A 14,114-nucleotide genomic window follows, 5' to 3' on the forward strand; every position below is an offset into this window, starting at 1 on the left:
CACAGGGAGTCGCAGGGAAAAGAAAATCAAAGAGAAAAGAAATAGAAATGAACTAAAAGGGTTAGTATGTCTTCTGACCTGCACAACTATTTTACTGAACAGTTTTGGTGCTCCCAATTATGGCTTTGATTACTTACTGTTTTATTACCAATTTCTTTATTAACCATATATAATCATGCAGTCCTAAGAGGTAATCACAAAATAAATAACTTTTAAAATATCTTTTACTTTAAAAGCAAATAAAAGGGGGACAAAAACAAATTGTTTACACAAGACTAGAGCTCTGGTCTCCAGGGTAAAAAACCACAACAACCTCTCTTCTTTATATGGACATAATTGCCTTCTTATAAGAAAAACACTTAAGTGTATCACCAAGAGTTGGACTCAGCATATCATGTGGCTGCAGCTGTTGTGTTGTGGTCCCGGTGCCAAGGAACAACTTTCAAACTTAACACCAATTCTTATAAGTTTACTATTGTAAGAATAAGAAGGGATGGAACACTTAAGTCAATACTTGTAGTTGCAAGTGCTGACTTTTTTTCTTCAAAAAAAATAATGATCAAAGAACAAAGAAATGAGAAGAGAAACCAGAGAAATCCAGCAGATACTCTGATTCAACACTTTTTTTTATAACATATATTTTTAACCTCAAATACCATCAAATTATCACTTGGATCTTTTTTTTTTCTGCCAGAAACAGAAAAGAAGAACCTAATTGTTCAAAGTAACAGGTAACCACATCAATTAATTTCTCTCTTTGTCATTCAATGGTTTACTGCAATGACTTCCGTTAGACTTCGTTTGTTTTCTCTTTTTGGACCATTGGTTTATAAAAGATCAAATGTCTAGTTTGGATGTATTCACACTGTTTGGAAACAAAATTTAGTGTTTGGGAAGTGTTGTACAATTCAAGAAAAAGAAAAAAATGTTTTGTTAATATGCAAATTTTTATATAAATCTGGGCCAAGTCTCAATTCAAATTATGATCTAACACAGAGAAGCACAAACTTTTTCAGCCTGCATGGTGGGCAGTAGAGCGGTGGCTGGGCTACTGGGTGACATGGGGCGCCTCGGTCTTGCTTCCGACCAGGGAGGCACACCAGCCGGCTTGGGCCTTGGTAAATGGTCCTTTGGGCCAGACTGGCCCCTTTTGCGGGACTCGGCGCAGAAACTCTTCAATGGCAAGCAGAGAGTGCCAGTTGATCACACATCTGGTGCTCAGTGTTGCTGAGCATGCATGTGCGCTGATGTATGTGTCGGAGGATGTTTGATTGGCTATTCTCCATGTCAATCTAGTTGCATTCTTTATGGTAAGAATATGGGTTGGCTGATGGCAACTTTTTGAAAATATATGTTTTAATCTTTTTTGGTTTATTTATTTAATGATAGCCTACAATCTTCCCACACATCCTTTGAGATCGACTGGTCAATCGCAATCAACAAATTGGGCACGTCTGATCTAACACAATTCAATGAGATATTAGTCTAAACTGCAACCACTTACTGGTAGCAGTTTATATTATCTCACTTGATTCTGTACCTCTTGATAGCAGGCTGCCAAATCTTTTTATATTTACACTTTCAGAAGTTTTTTGTTTAAAATACAAAAAAATAAAGATTTCGAAGACTTAATTTCACAGTACGTTTCTCATGAGGTCTAATCATTTGGTGGTCAGACATAGTATTTTCACTAATTGTTTCTAATTTATATATAAAATATGTAATGAAAATGTGTCCAAGTTCTGACGGAGAAACGACTGGCATCTAACAGGATATAAACTTCTAGTGTGGTCAGAAACCTGCAGAAAGTTGTAGTATTAGCTCCAAACCCTTAAAAACACCCAATGACAGCATGATCAGACTATTGAGCGGGTTAATTTTATTAGGACAAGTCAGGTGAAACCCTTATTGTTCACTTCCTACACCTTAGAAATCAATGGGGAAGTGGAATTGCTTTACTTTATTGCCAACACATGTTTGACATAAAATCATTTCCTGTTGATAACAGCTGTCGGGCATGGTTGTGAGGCATGGTCCTGATGCTTTGAGTTAGATCAATGGCTAAACAGGGCCTTGCTGGGTCATGCAACAGAAATGTGGTTTCAAGCAAAACCACCACACAGTGACTGGACAGTAAAACTACAAATATTTTGAAATGGTTTCTTACATGTCTTGATCCCAGTCTTAATAAAAAGCTGTGAAGATAGCTGTATCATTGTATGCCAAAAAACAATGCAATGCTATAAAGCTAAAGAAGCAGTGACAGTTCCATGATGAATGTTGACGTGGTAAGGACGGAATGAATCCAGTGGAGTAAAAATGTATTTGACAGTCACTGATTCTACAGCTTGTCCATATTAGAAAGATGAAAGAGATCTGGAAAGTTCGTCATAGGCACACCTCAAATGTAGGAAATAGAATGAAAAATAAAAAAACAAAATATCCAGAAAATACCATTGTATTATTTTATAGAATATATTTGTACAATGATAAAGAAATGAAGTATTAAGTCAGAAACAAAAGTTAATCTCGATACTCTGTAATGTAACCCTGGGGGTCAGTGACAGAAGTCAAACATTTCCTATGGGTCTTCGCAAAAAATGTCTTCTCTGTTTTGGCGGATTTTCTCAAGACCTGTGATGTTTCGGGGGATGTCACTGAGAAACACAAACTTTTAACTACCTCCACAGATTCTGTATTGAATTGAGGTTCAGAGAATGGACGGCCCACTCCAGAACCATTCTATATAGCTACTCCTTTGTTGCAGTGTATTTGGGATTACGGTCCTGCTGGAAGGTCCAGATGAGTTTCATCCTCAATGTTTCCATTGATTGAAGAACTTTTCTGCCCATAATCTTACTGTACATTCCTTAAAATAGATCAGTTGTCTTGGCCTCCCTGCAGAAAAGCATGATGTTTCCACCTCCAATGCTTCATAATGGTTTCTTAGGATGCAACTCAGAATTCTTCCTTCTCTAAACACAGCAAGTGGCATTTGTAAAGATGTCTATTTTGGTCTCGTCTGATCACATCACATTCTCCCAATCCTCCCCTGCATCATCTTTGTTCTCTAGCTAGCTCTGGGTGGGTCTAGACATGCACTGTTTTAAACATGGGGACCTTTGGAGTACTGTTGGATTTGAATTCATTGCAATAGAATGTGTTACTATAGTAACCTTTGTTGCTGTGGTCCCAGCCTTCCCCAACTAGTAGTATTTATGAGTTATTCTTCATTAATCCCAAAACTATTTGGACCCAACAAAGGGCAATTGTGGGATATTGGCAATGATCTTACACTCATCCATGTTCTAATAATTGGTCCATCGGTTGATCTCGTCTCAGTAAGCCGCTTTCTTATTGTAGATTGAGTTATCCCAGTCTTGTTCAAGTCTACAATCTTGAAGAAAAGCTTGAAGTAACAGATCTGTGAGGAACAGAATTCTTGCTTGTTTGTGGAAGCTAAATACTTTTTTTCTGCACCACATTGAAAAAAAACAATCCTGAAAAAAAAATGATTGTATTTTTTTTTATTCTTTTTTTAAACATTTTATCTGTCCCATTGTACAAATGATGAAGATGACAGAGCTCAGTCATACTTGGTCACTGTCAATGGAAACCACATGTTGCTGTTGTCCAAGAATACACCGTCAAACCCTAAAAACATATCAGATAAAAATATCTCCATGACTAAAACATGAATGAAAAAATTGGGAACTACCAATTGCACACAGTTATGCCAAGTTGGAAGCTGCAGTGGTACATTTTGGGTCTGTCTTCATTTATTTTTCCTGCATAATTTCACAGTAACCACAAGGCCAGCTTTAATAAGACAGTTTGGAGAGCATTAACAAAGAAAAATGTAATACATTTTATTGTGGAGTTCTATTAGTGTTGCAAAATAGTGCAGTGCCCTTGGGTGATAATGCCAATTCTGAGAGCTTTCCTGGAAAATACAAAGTAAACTCTTGCTGTTAGAAGTCTTTTTTATTGGCAGTCAATAGTTTTGTCTACAGTTTGATTTAGTTATTTGTGCTGGATTAAACTCCCACGGGTAAAAAAAATAAATAAAAAAAAACATCTCTTTGAATCCCATAGCTGCTGTTGTTTTCCATTTACTTTCTAAACCTATTTCATTTCCCTTAAAGTTTATTTCACAGTCATTTCAAGAAACCCACAAACTTTTTTTCTTTGCCTGAAGACAAAGAAGGGAAACCTCGTTGCTGCAGAGCTTTTCCGTTCATCGCCCCTTTCTTTCAACCAACCGGATTTTTTTTCGTTTTTCTTTTTTGTCACACCCTCTGCCTGTCTCTCAAGGGTTTCCAATGTGAACACAGCAGCAAAAATACGCACTCAGCGAGCCAACTGGGAGCAGCGTTTTTAACGTTCTCAAGCTCCAGAAACAGGCTAAAAGCTCCTGTGAGACAAAGACAGTGAAATGTGTGAAGGACGGAAAGCTTTTTACCTCCAAACAAAACAACATACATGAAGCAGAGTTACCTCTGTATACAAAATAAAACTTAAAAGCAGGATGAAAACCATTGTGGTTAGTGAAAATATTAGACTTTGAGCAGGATATGTGAGAACTAGATGTATTTTAATAAATAACTGTTATATTAAAGTTTTGTTTTCTGTCGAATAACCACACAGAAAATAGTCGATGCCGTTTAGTCATGTCTGTCAAACTGCATCTTTTTAGCTCTTGTGCAAATATTCTAGCAGTTATTATTTTGAAAGGGAGAAATGTAAAAGATACCAAAGATGATTCTTTTTTTCCACATTTTTCCATTGTTAGCAATTATTTGGGTTTGACACTAAATAACCAGGTACTAGACATTCTTTGGTGACCGTTTATCACTATATTGCTAAAACTATTTAGTATCCACAGTCGTACAGATCCTAGGTGTCACAGCTGGAGGCTCAGCTGGATTCCCGTGAGTGTGGAGCAAGGCTGTCAGAAAGAGGAAAGAAGGAAAGCACTGAAGAAGCCAAAGCAGTGATGCAGTGAAGTGGAAGTGTACATGATTCATTGTGAAGTGAATGAGCTGAGACTCAGGTCTCAAAACTATTACTGGTAGCACTAGATGATGTGTGTGTGTGTGTGTGTGTGTGTGTGTGTGTGTGTGTGTGTGTGTGTGTGTGTGTGTGTGTGTGTGTGTGTGTGTGTGTGTGTGTGTGTGTGTGGGTGTGTGTGTGTAATTTAAAGTCATGCTGCAAGTCAAATCTCTGGCAAAACACTTGTTATTAACACAGAATCCCCTTAACCTAAGCTTCAGTTCATTTCCTTAAAAAAAGAAGAAAAAAAAAAGAATGCCCCTCAGTGTTTGTAAAATGCTAAGTTAATTAATCTAGCATGTATTTAGACATTACAAAACAGACTTATGTTTTACTTTTATCTTATATAACCATTTAGTATTGTATTTGATGCACACTTTTCATTTGCCTGATCTAAACTTTCCTTAAAAACCCATTGAATATAAGTTGGTCTGTGTTTTCTGTCCATCACTATTCCACTAGGGGAAGTAGAAAGGCTTTTCCTGCTCACTTCAAAATGTGCTTGTGAAATGAAATGCAACTGAAATGCAAATGAAAGTCAGGTGTGTGGCATCCAGAAACTGTGCGCTGGGGTTGCTGGGAGATGAAGTGCCTTAGGAACTCTGGAGACGGTTCCTGCCGGTGACCAGAGGGGGAGACAAAGCTCTGACTTTTAAAACTGATTGACACTTGGTAGAAATTGCACACAGAATTTAAACATAAAGACATAATTTATTTTATTGCAAGTTATCGTTTTATGGCTGTCTTTACTGCCCTTACAGGTGGAAACGGTCTGTCTGCAGTTGAGAAATGGGCAAACGTGTAAGGGGCACACAGGTGGACTAGAAGCTATTTTAAAGTCATTGACCACTTGGTGAGGCTGTAGATTAAAAATGTTTGTGCGCATTTTTCTTTGCGGGCGACAGGTCGAACAGTTGAACAACACGCAAGGGGTAAATAAAAATAAACTACGGTAGGTGAGACGCAAGCGTGTTATAAGAATATATTAAAGTGGCTGTACGAGCCTCAGGAGAGCCTCAAGGGAACCGCAAGACACGCTTCTCCTATCTACAATGCTCTATGGATCCAGACAACCCAATGGAAACCCGTACGGGTAAACCCTCCTACAGATGCATGTGGATATACCTTCAAGTAGTTTCTCTGTACCTTTACTTAGTCAGTAAGCCACCACAACTTGTTAATTGATCTTTTTTGTCAACTAAAGAGAAGCTTAGTGTTTAGGAACCCAAATTAGTTGTAAGAGCAACTTATCGTGTTTGACATTAGCCTTTTTTGTGGACACCTAAACCTTTTTTTAGCTTAATAGTACACAAAATAGTAAACCCAAAACATTACATATAAATGGCTGATTCAGCTTGAGGACTGGGGAGTAGAAACCCATTACTAGGTTCAAAAGATTGACTGCTGCTGCAATGCCTATGTGTTAATTGTGGCCGTGTTTTGGTCTCTGCTTCAGGATCCCTACGCATTACCCAGATGCCAAACTGTGATGGGCAAAATAGGAGGGCAGTGGGAGAGAACTTGGTGAAAATTGCAATTTGACACTTTTATAAGTGTAGTGTACTGTTTGCTCAAAGTACCTCTGGAGCTTTGTGTACATAGTGTAAACATCTCAACAGATTTTAGCCTCATGCTGAATATCTATGACTAGATTTAGATCTGGAACCTGATGAGGGAGAAAATTTCCAGAAGAAAAGCTTCCAGGCATCTTTCCCCATGTCATTATTTTTTCAGATATTGCTATGTTGTCATATTGCTACCTGCCTCTCTGTCAGTCTTCCCATCTCTTCTATTTTATTTATTAGCTTTTACTCTTGGCTTCATTCCAGTGCACAAAGCCATAAAATGTCTTCACCCATTTCTGTGCATGTCTTTATCCACAGAAGTGCTTCTTAAACAGCTGCCTCTGATGCATGAAGAGGGAATAAGGGATCCTTTCTCTGATTCTGTGAAAAACATAAATAGAGGCCAGAGAAAAAAGATACATCAGTAAAAAAGTGCATACAAAGATCCTTCGTAAATACAGTTTTTTTTAATGCACATTTATGTAGGTGTGATGAAAAGTAAAATCCAATGTATTATATAAGTGATGAAACATAATGATCTGGTTCATGGAATGAACATATTTTAGTTTTATAGTATAAGTTTTTTGTGAAAAATGTTTGATACATTTAAAGTCCCACTCCAATTATCTTTTGATCTTGTAAAAGTCTCCCAGTGGGTTTTTATTGACGATTTTACTGTTTTTAGCCAAAATTAAACAATAAATCTGTGTTGTTTTCTAGGACATAGTTTCTGCAGAGCAGCAGGAATCCATTAGAAATTTGCCTTTGAGTTGTGGAGCATACTGTGGAGCATCTCCACCCCCCCCCCTTCCTGTCACCCATCTGCTTATATGCTCTCCCGCTAGCTTACAGCCCTTCGCACCCCCAATCTAACATTACTGATGCAACAAAAAATGGCGATCAATATTGGAGCTATCCAGCTGTACAGTTTTAAATCAGGTGCCAGCTTGGAGAAAAAAAAGTGGAGGAAAACACGGAGTCTAGTTGTCTGCAAGTGGGTGCAGCTGAATCTATGTCACAGCTAAAAGCTTTTTTCAAAGGCATTTCTGCTCCTGATTCACAATAATTTCAATAAAGATATATTCAGAAATGCAATATATGTTATTCATCATCAGTAAAATGCTTCAAGAACATGTCAAAAAATTCAAAAACAGATTTTCTTTGGACCGGGTCTTTAAAGTGCTTGTCAGATACAGGGGTTCATGAAGGACCAAAATGCAGAGACAGGAGTCAAGTGGTTCCAAGAAAAAAGGGTTTAATACTCATAAACAAAAGCACTGCCAAGCAGGGAACCCAAACAAAACCAACTGTCGGTGTAACCAGGTAGACATGGAAAAAGACAATATGGACAAGCACAGAGGAAGGCAGAGACAAGACATATATACAAACAGGACTGACGAGACACATTTGAAAACCATCAGGGGAGATTGGGACCAGGGAAGAAAAACTCAAAACCAAGACATGCAGGAATCCTTCAAAATAAACCTGAAAGGAGAACTAAGTCAACAAAAACCATAATCATGACCGGCTTAAAGTGCAAACAAATTTTGTGCAACTTATTTAGGATGATGCAATTGCAAAGTGCAAAATCAGATGACTAAAATGTATATACAACATAGTTTACAAGTGAAATATTTATGTGTACAAGTTTCATAATTTCAAATTAGACCCACAAAGAGATAAATGTATATTATTTTTAATCCAAAGTGAGAATTCAATTGCTCAACTCTTTATCCTGAGCTACTTTCAGGCTTAAGTGTCAAGTGCGATTCGGAAAAAAAAAAGACTTAGAATCCTTTACTTAATACTGTACAATTGATATTAAATCTTTTAGTTTTCTTTAATGTTTTTAGTTTTTTTTTATTTCCAACAATCTGCTCCATGTAAACTGACAGTTAAGGCCCACCGATTGCTACTGTGATGTCATTACCTAGCAGTAATTTAAAACCAATTTCTACCGCTACTCCGGAGCTGGGACACAGTTTAAACAGATGCCAAGATCTCCCTCTCCACACCCTTTTACAATACTTTTGTGAGTTTGTCCAGCATCCTCTTCTGCTAGTGAATCCAATTCTCCGCCCCTCTCTACACCGAGTGTCCAAGACACTGGGGTGTGTGAAGCTGGGCCATCTCCTGAGAACGTCTGTTTCGGATCTGGCTGCATCGACGCACATACCATCTGTCAAACTGCTACTGAGGTTTGTCTTTCCCTGCTGGACTTTTTTCAAAATTTTGTGGAAGACCAGACTTTGAACAAATGGAGGCAAATATGGAACGCGTTTTTCCCTTCGTACTAGCCTCTGCTGCTTGTGAGGAGTGGCATGAGGATGACAAAGTACTGCTGCAGTTGAAGTCACTTGGCATATGTTGCTTTTACACATTTAAGAAAAAAAAAGTGAACTCTTAAGCTGGGATAAATATGTTATTAAAGGGTATTTTTTTTGGACAGTCTTCCTCATTAGCGTCCTTTTACAAAAGGCTCTTTGAAAAACAGGTTGATGATGTCCAGTGGAGGATTGTCCTTGGAATCAGAGATACAAACAGAAATCTGCTTCACCTCGATCTTGGCACGCGGGATGGTTGTCTTTTTATTAAATCAGTGATCGGTTGAACATCTGTTCCTTCAAGGCCTGCACCTGAATGACCTTTTCTTGTTTCTTGCGTTATTGTTTCAAGGGTTGGAGTAAATCTTTTATTCCCTTTTGTCCAAAACACACTGCGAAGAGGAAATACACACACTGTTGAATTGTCTTTTATAGGAGGCAACATTAGCTGTGTGGAAGAGCAGAGGTGTGTGGAAGACTTAAGGGGGAACTACTGAATATGCTGTTTCAGTTCAAAAGCTTTTTGAAGGCTTGAAGTGGTTTAGGGTGGAATTTTATAAATTGTTAAAATTTGCTCAATATTTTAGCCAAAACCTGGGCTGTAAGGGGGGCGTTATGTTCTCTCTACTATATTACTGATTTGCAGTGTTTCCTTTTTGACTTTTTTTGCCCATATAACCATAAATTTGCTTTTTCAGTTTTTTTTTTAATTAAACGCTGCTTTAAACTCAAGCTCTTTGTTTATTTTTCAATTTGTATTCATTTATTTTATATAGGATCATGATGTGAAGAACTGGTGGATGTAGGATCCATGATTTAGCAGTCTGGGTGTAAGGATTCTGTGGTTTTGTTCTTGGTCATGTTTTTGGTTTTCCTCAGCCTATTTAAGTGTTTTGGTTTCTGTTCTTCCTTGTCAGGTCATCTGCTCTGTTTTGTCAGTTTTGTTTCCCCTCATAGTTTTGTCATGTTTCAGTTTGCTAATTAAATGTTTTATTTCCTGTCACCAATCCTGGTCTCCTGCATTTTGGGTCCTCCACCACGAGTTCCTGACACTGGGCTTGTGGCACTAATATAAACTTTGTTTAAAAAACAATAAAAACATTTTTTAAAAAACATGCCAAAACTTCGGAGCCCGGGAGCTGACATAGGTAAAATAAATAAATAATTAGTTCCCATGAAATAATATTTTTGTGGGAACGAATTATTTATTTATTTAACCCATGTCAGATCCTGGGCTCCGTACAAACCAACAGAAGATAAAAAAAAGTTTTTTTTAAAAAATGTATCAAATAGACAGATTCACAAGACTGAACTAACCCCCCCCCCCCCCCACACACACACACACTTGAAAACAAAGAGGAGGATTGTTTAACCCTTGTGCTATCTTAGATGACCCCACCCTTGCATTGACGTGTTATTCCTACCATGACAAAGGTGGATAAAGGTGGAAAGATTTCATGTAATCCATGGACACCAGTGAAGATCACAAATCATTGAAGAAAAAAGGTTCAGCGCACTGTCTAGTGGGTCTAGATGACCCAACTCCCAATGTTAAAGTGCCTAGGATAGCACAAGGGTTACAATGAAGACAGCTGATAACTATCAGATGAAAACATGAGACTGATGGTGGGAAAAACACAAAGCCTGAGAGTGGATCCTGCATAAAAGACAACTGAGATCAAACAAAAGGGCACAATCCTCACAAATACATAATAAAGAACAGTCACATCTATCACATCCATACAGTTTGTAAATGTTTCAGATGATTAAATAACTGCCAATTTACATTACATAATGGGACCAAAAAATTGTTCAAATTTAAACATCTAGTTTTCAAAAAGCTATCATTTTTAAACTAATGAACAGTTGGAAATTCTTCAGAGTTTTTAACAGCCTGCTTTGAAACGGCCTCTCCTTGCATGGCACCGCTTGTTCTGTGAGGAATCTCAATGTCCCATAGAGATTTCCATTGGTATCATGGCTTTTTCAGCTGCTAGTTTGACATGTTTACAAAGGGCAAGCAGGGTAAGATGAAAAAGAATTGTATGTAGTAGACAGCATTTTTGTATAACCCTTGTGGTATCTTAGATGACCCCCCCCTTACATTGACGTATTCTCCCTAACATGATAAAGGTGAAAAGATTTCATGTAATCCATGGACCAGTAGAGTAGATGTGAAGATGAGTGTAGAGTGTAGATGCCTACACAAACTACACACTAGGTGTCTAATTTTCTCATTTCCAACAGCCAGGTTGTGTGCAAGGGGTAAGGAACGTGCAGGGTTTGGATATATGAAAAACATGCAAGACGTGCCTGCATCTTTACTACTTCACTCTTACTTATTCTTACATTTTGTATAAATGCTTGAACTGCCACTCACAGCATGCCCCTAAAAATCTGCATGATTTTTTTGCTCCACGGGCTAGACGACTCCTTTACGATCTTATTTTGTTGGGACCACCTGCATACCCCATACAGATTTTCCCATTTTTCACCCACAGACAGTCCATATTCACCGTCAATGGCTGTGACTAAGGCATAATTAGTGCTTGATTGAATTAAATATTTTGAGCAAATGTTTTCATAGATTTTCTTTTTTTTTTGTTGAAAATTTCACTCAATTTTTTCATTGTCCTCCCTGGGAAACCAAAATGCAGTGCAGTAGTTGATAGTATTAATAATTTTGTTTTAAAACTAATGTTTCATTCTTTTAATTGTATTTAATTGCTTTGTATCTGTAAGGCGACCTTGGGTGTCTAGAAAGGTATCATATAAATAAAAGTCATTATTATTATTAATGTTATTATTATTATTACTATTATCATAGATTATAATGAGAATTGTAGCAGTGTCTTTTGACATAGATCAATTAAGGTTTTGAATATTGTTCTTTATCACTTTAACTGTGTGTTTGGTGTGCTTTGTAAAAGCGAAATAATCATCTATTCAACACTACAACTGAATGTAAAAATTGGACCAGAATTTTGCAGTCTTTCTACAGTCCTAAAAAGGCCAGGAAGTGGAAAATGTTCTTGGTTATTACTTGCTTGAACCATATAATTTGTTCCAACTTGTGATGAATAATGGGAGTAAGCTTAAGACTCCAGAGAGCTGATTCATGAAATCAATAACAGTTGAAGAATCAGTGTGTTATACAATGAACCCAACTTTCCTTATAATAGTCACCAACTGGTGCTGATGGGTAAAAAAGTGGACAAAGAGGAAGAACAAATGTATGGTTTCAGCATCAATTTAATGATTAGACTGAATGGCTTGAATGTATTCTTTTTGTTGGCTTTAGCATTCAGGAGCCTTTGGAGGGCATCCCCTCTGTGTCATGTAGAACAATAGATACTGGCTGGGTGTCTAGTTATTTGCCTCCCTCAGAAGTATTCACTAAGATGAGATCAGTTTGACTCAATTACCTGAAGGTGGAGAAGTTGAAGCGGTGCCAGAACCAGCTACTCCCAAAACAGTTGAAGAGCTGAAAAGGCCATCAATCCTTAAACATATATGAAATGTAGAGGATCAACATTGGACTGAAGGGAAAAGCAACTAAATAGGAAACCTCAATGTTCTGGTGGGTTTTACTAGCTCAGACTTCAATTAAGTCCAGGAAAAATGGGGATTTGGAGTGCAACAGAACTGTGTTCAAAGACTGCTATAGACAAATTCCACACAACTGGACAGTAGGGAGACTTTCTTAGATAGTTCCTAAGTCACTGAACAACTTCCTTCAGGTCAGCAATCTTTGCATTCATTCTTTGAAGTGAAATCTCATCCTCATAACATGAACAAGCAAAATGTTTCTTACCTTGAATGGGTGACATAGTTACAAGTATGTGAAGAAATCCATGTCTACTGCGTAGGCCACCAACTTGTTAACCAAAGAAAAACATTTTAAAGAAGCTGGATAGGCTGAACAGTTCAAGTATGCACGCTTAATGGAAGCATCCAGTGATAAGTGTTATGGTGCCTCTGCCAGTCTCCTCCCCCTCTCCTCTCCTCTCCGCTTGGTTCCTGATTCAGCCCAGCTGCGACCACTTACCTCATCTTACCGCCTGCCTTCTTAAGGGGCTCCAGGACCAGTATTCATCGCCAGTCCGTTGCCCCTGATGGTGCATATTTGGTCGTCACGTTTTGCTCTCGTTTGCTACCTTCTTTCAAGCCTGCGCCTAAAACATTGTCTTTACCTGTCTCCAGGAATCCATAGCCACGAGTGGTCGCCTGAATCAGCCTCAGTCTGGAAACCTCACTCTGTCTGCTCCACCTGGTCACACCACGAGCCTCTGCTGATCCGCCTACATTACGGACCTCCACCGACGCCGCCGTTCTCCGAACCCTGCGGACGAATCCACCAGTGAGGCCACAGGAGTCAGCCTCTCGCATTGTGGACCCCACGGAACCTGCTTGCTCTCAAACTTACCTGATTATTATATCCGCTTACTTCCCACGCCTGTTCTCACCTGTGTCTTCTTCCAGGTTTCAGCATCTGGGTCTTTATTGTTCTGTAGCCATGACAATAAGTATACAATCATATGTCATTTTTTTGGACCTTAGTTATGTTTTGTCCTTTTTAACATTGAATATTCCACATGGAAGCTTGCTAATGAATTTAAATTATTAGAAAATTGTGCATTTTGTTGCAATTTTATGTTTTTAACTGTTGCGCAGTGAAATAGTTTAAATGTAACTCTTCATTGGAGGAAAGATTTGTATTATTGCAGATCTCTGCAGCAAATCTCCTACAGCAATGTCATTCCAGATTCTAGCACTCTTTTTACTTTTCTTTCCAAAATCTTTTCATATAGTTTCAGTTGTACATGTGCTTTATTAAACTCTCAGGCGTGTTTCTATTGTTATTAATGGTGGGAATAAAAAACATTTAATGGAAAAACTGGCTTTGAGATTGGACTCAGCCAACTTTCTACATAATCCTCTCTTATTAGCTACTAGCCAAATAGCAATTATTTTGATTTTAAACAGATCGTTTGTACCCTATTTTCTGCACTATAGGGCACACCTGCTTATAAGGGGGTGATAAACGATCTATTTTCAAAATTATCTCTTTTATAAAAGGTGAATCAAGTCAGACAAAAGAGTCAGAGATAAATTGACCAGTCAGACTTAAATAACTGTGTTTATAGTAATTCTAGAACTTGTTTGTAAAAGG

The 14,114-nt window shown here is 38.0% G+C and overlaps 1 long non-coding RNA gene across 2 annotated transcripts; it reads right to left on the reverse strand.

Annotated features, from left to right (window-relative positions):
• Nucleotides 1–5,089: 5,089 nt before the first annotated feature.
• Nucleotides 5,090–13,683, reverse strand: LOC144984067 (uncharacterized). Of its 2 annotated transcripts, XR_013647698.1 has the most exons (4): nucleotides 13,368–13,683; nucleotides 13,135–13,283; nucleotides 12,367–13,053; nucleotides 5,090–6,998 (listed from the first exon to the last, which is right to left on the reverse strand). It is a non-coding gene; the product is annotated as an uncharacterized LOC144984067 (long non-coding RNA). The 2 variants fall into 2 exon arrangements; XR_013647697.1 differs by having other exon boundaries at nucleotides 13,135–13,683.
• Nucleotides 13,684–14,114: the final 431 nt, after the last annotated feature.

Source organism: Oryzias latipes, chromosome 15 (assembly GCF_053564925.1).
Source record: "Oryzias latipes strain Hd-rR chromosome 15, Olatipes_Hd-rR_3.1".
Classification (NCBI taxonomy): domain Eukaryota; kingdom Metazoa; phylum Chordata; class Actinopteri; order Beloniformes; family Adrianichthyidae; genus Oryzias; species Oryzias latipes.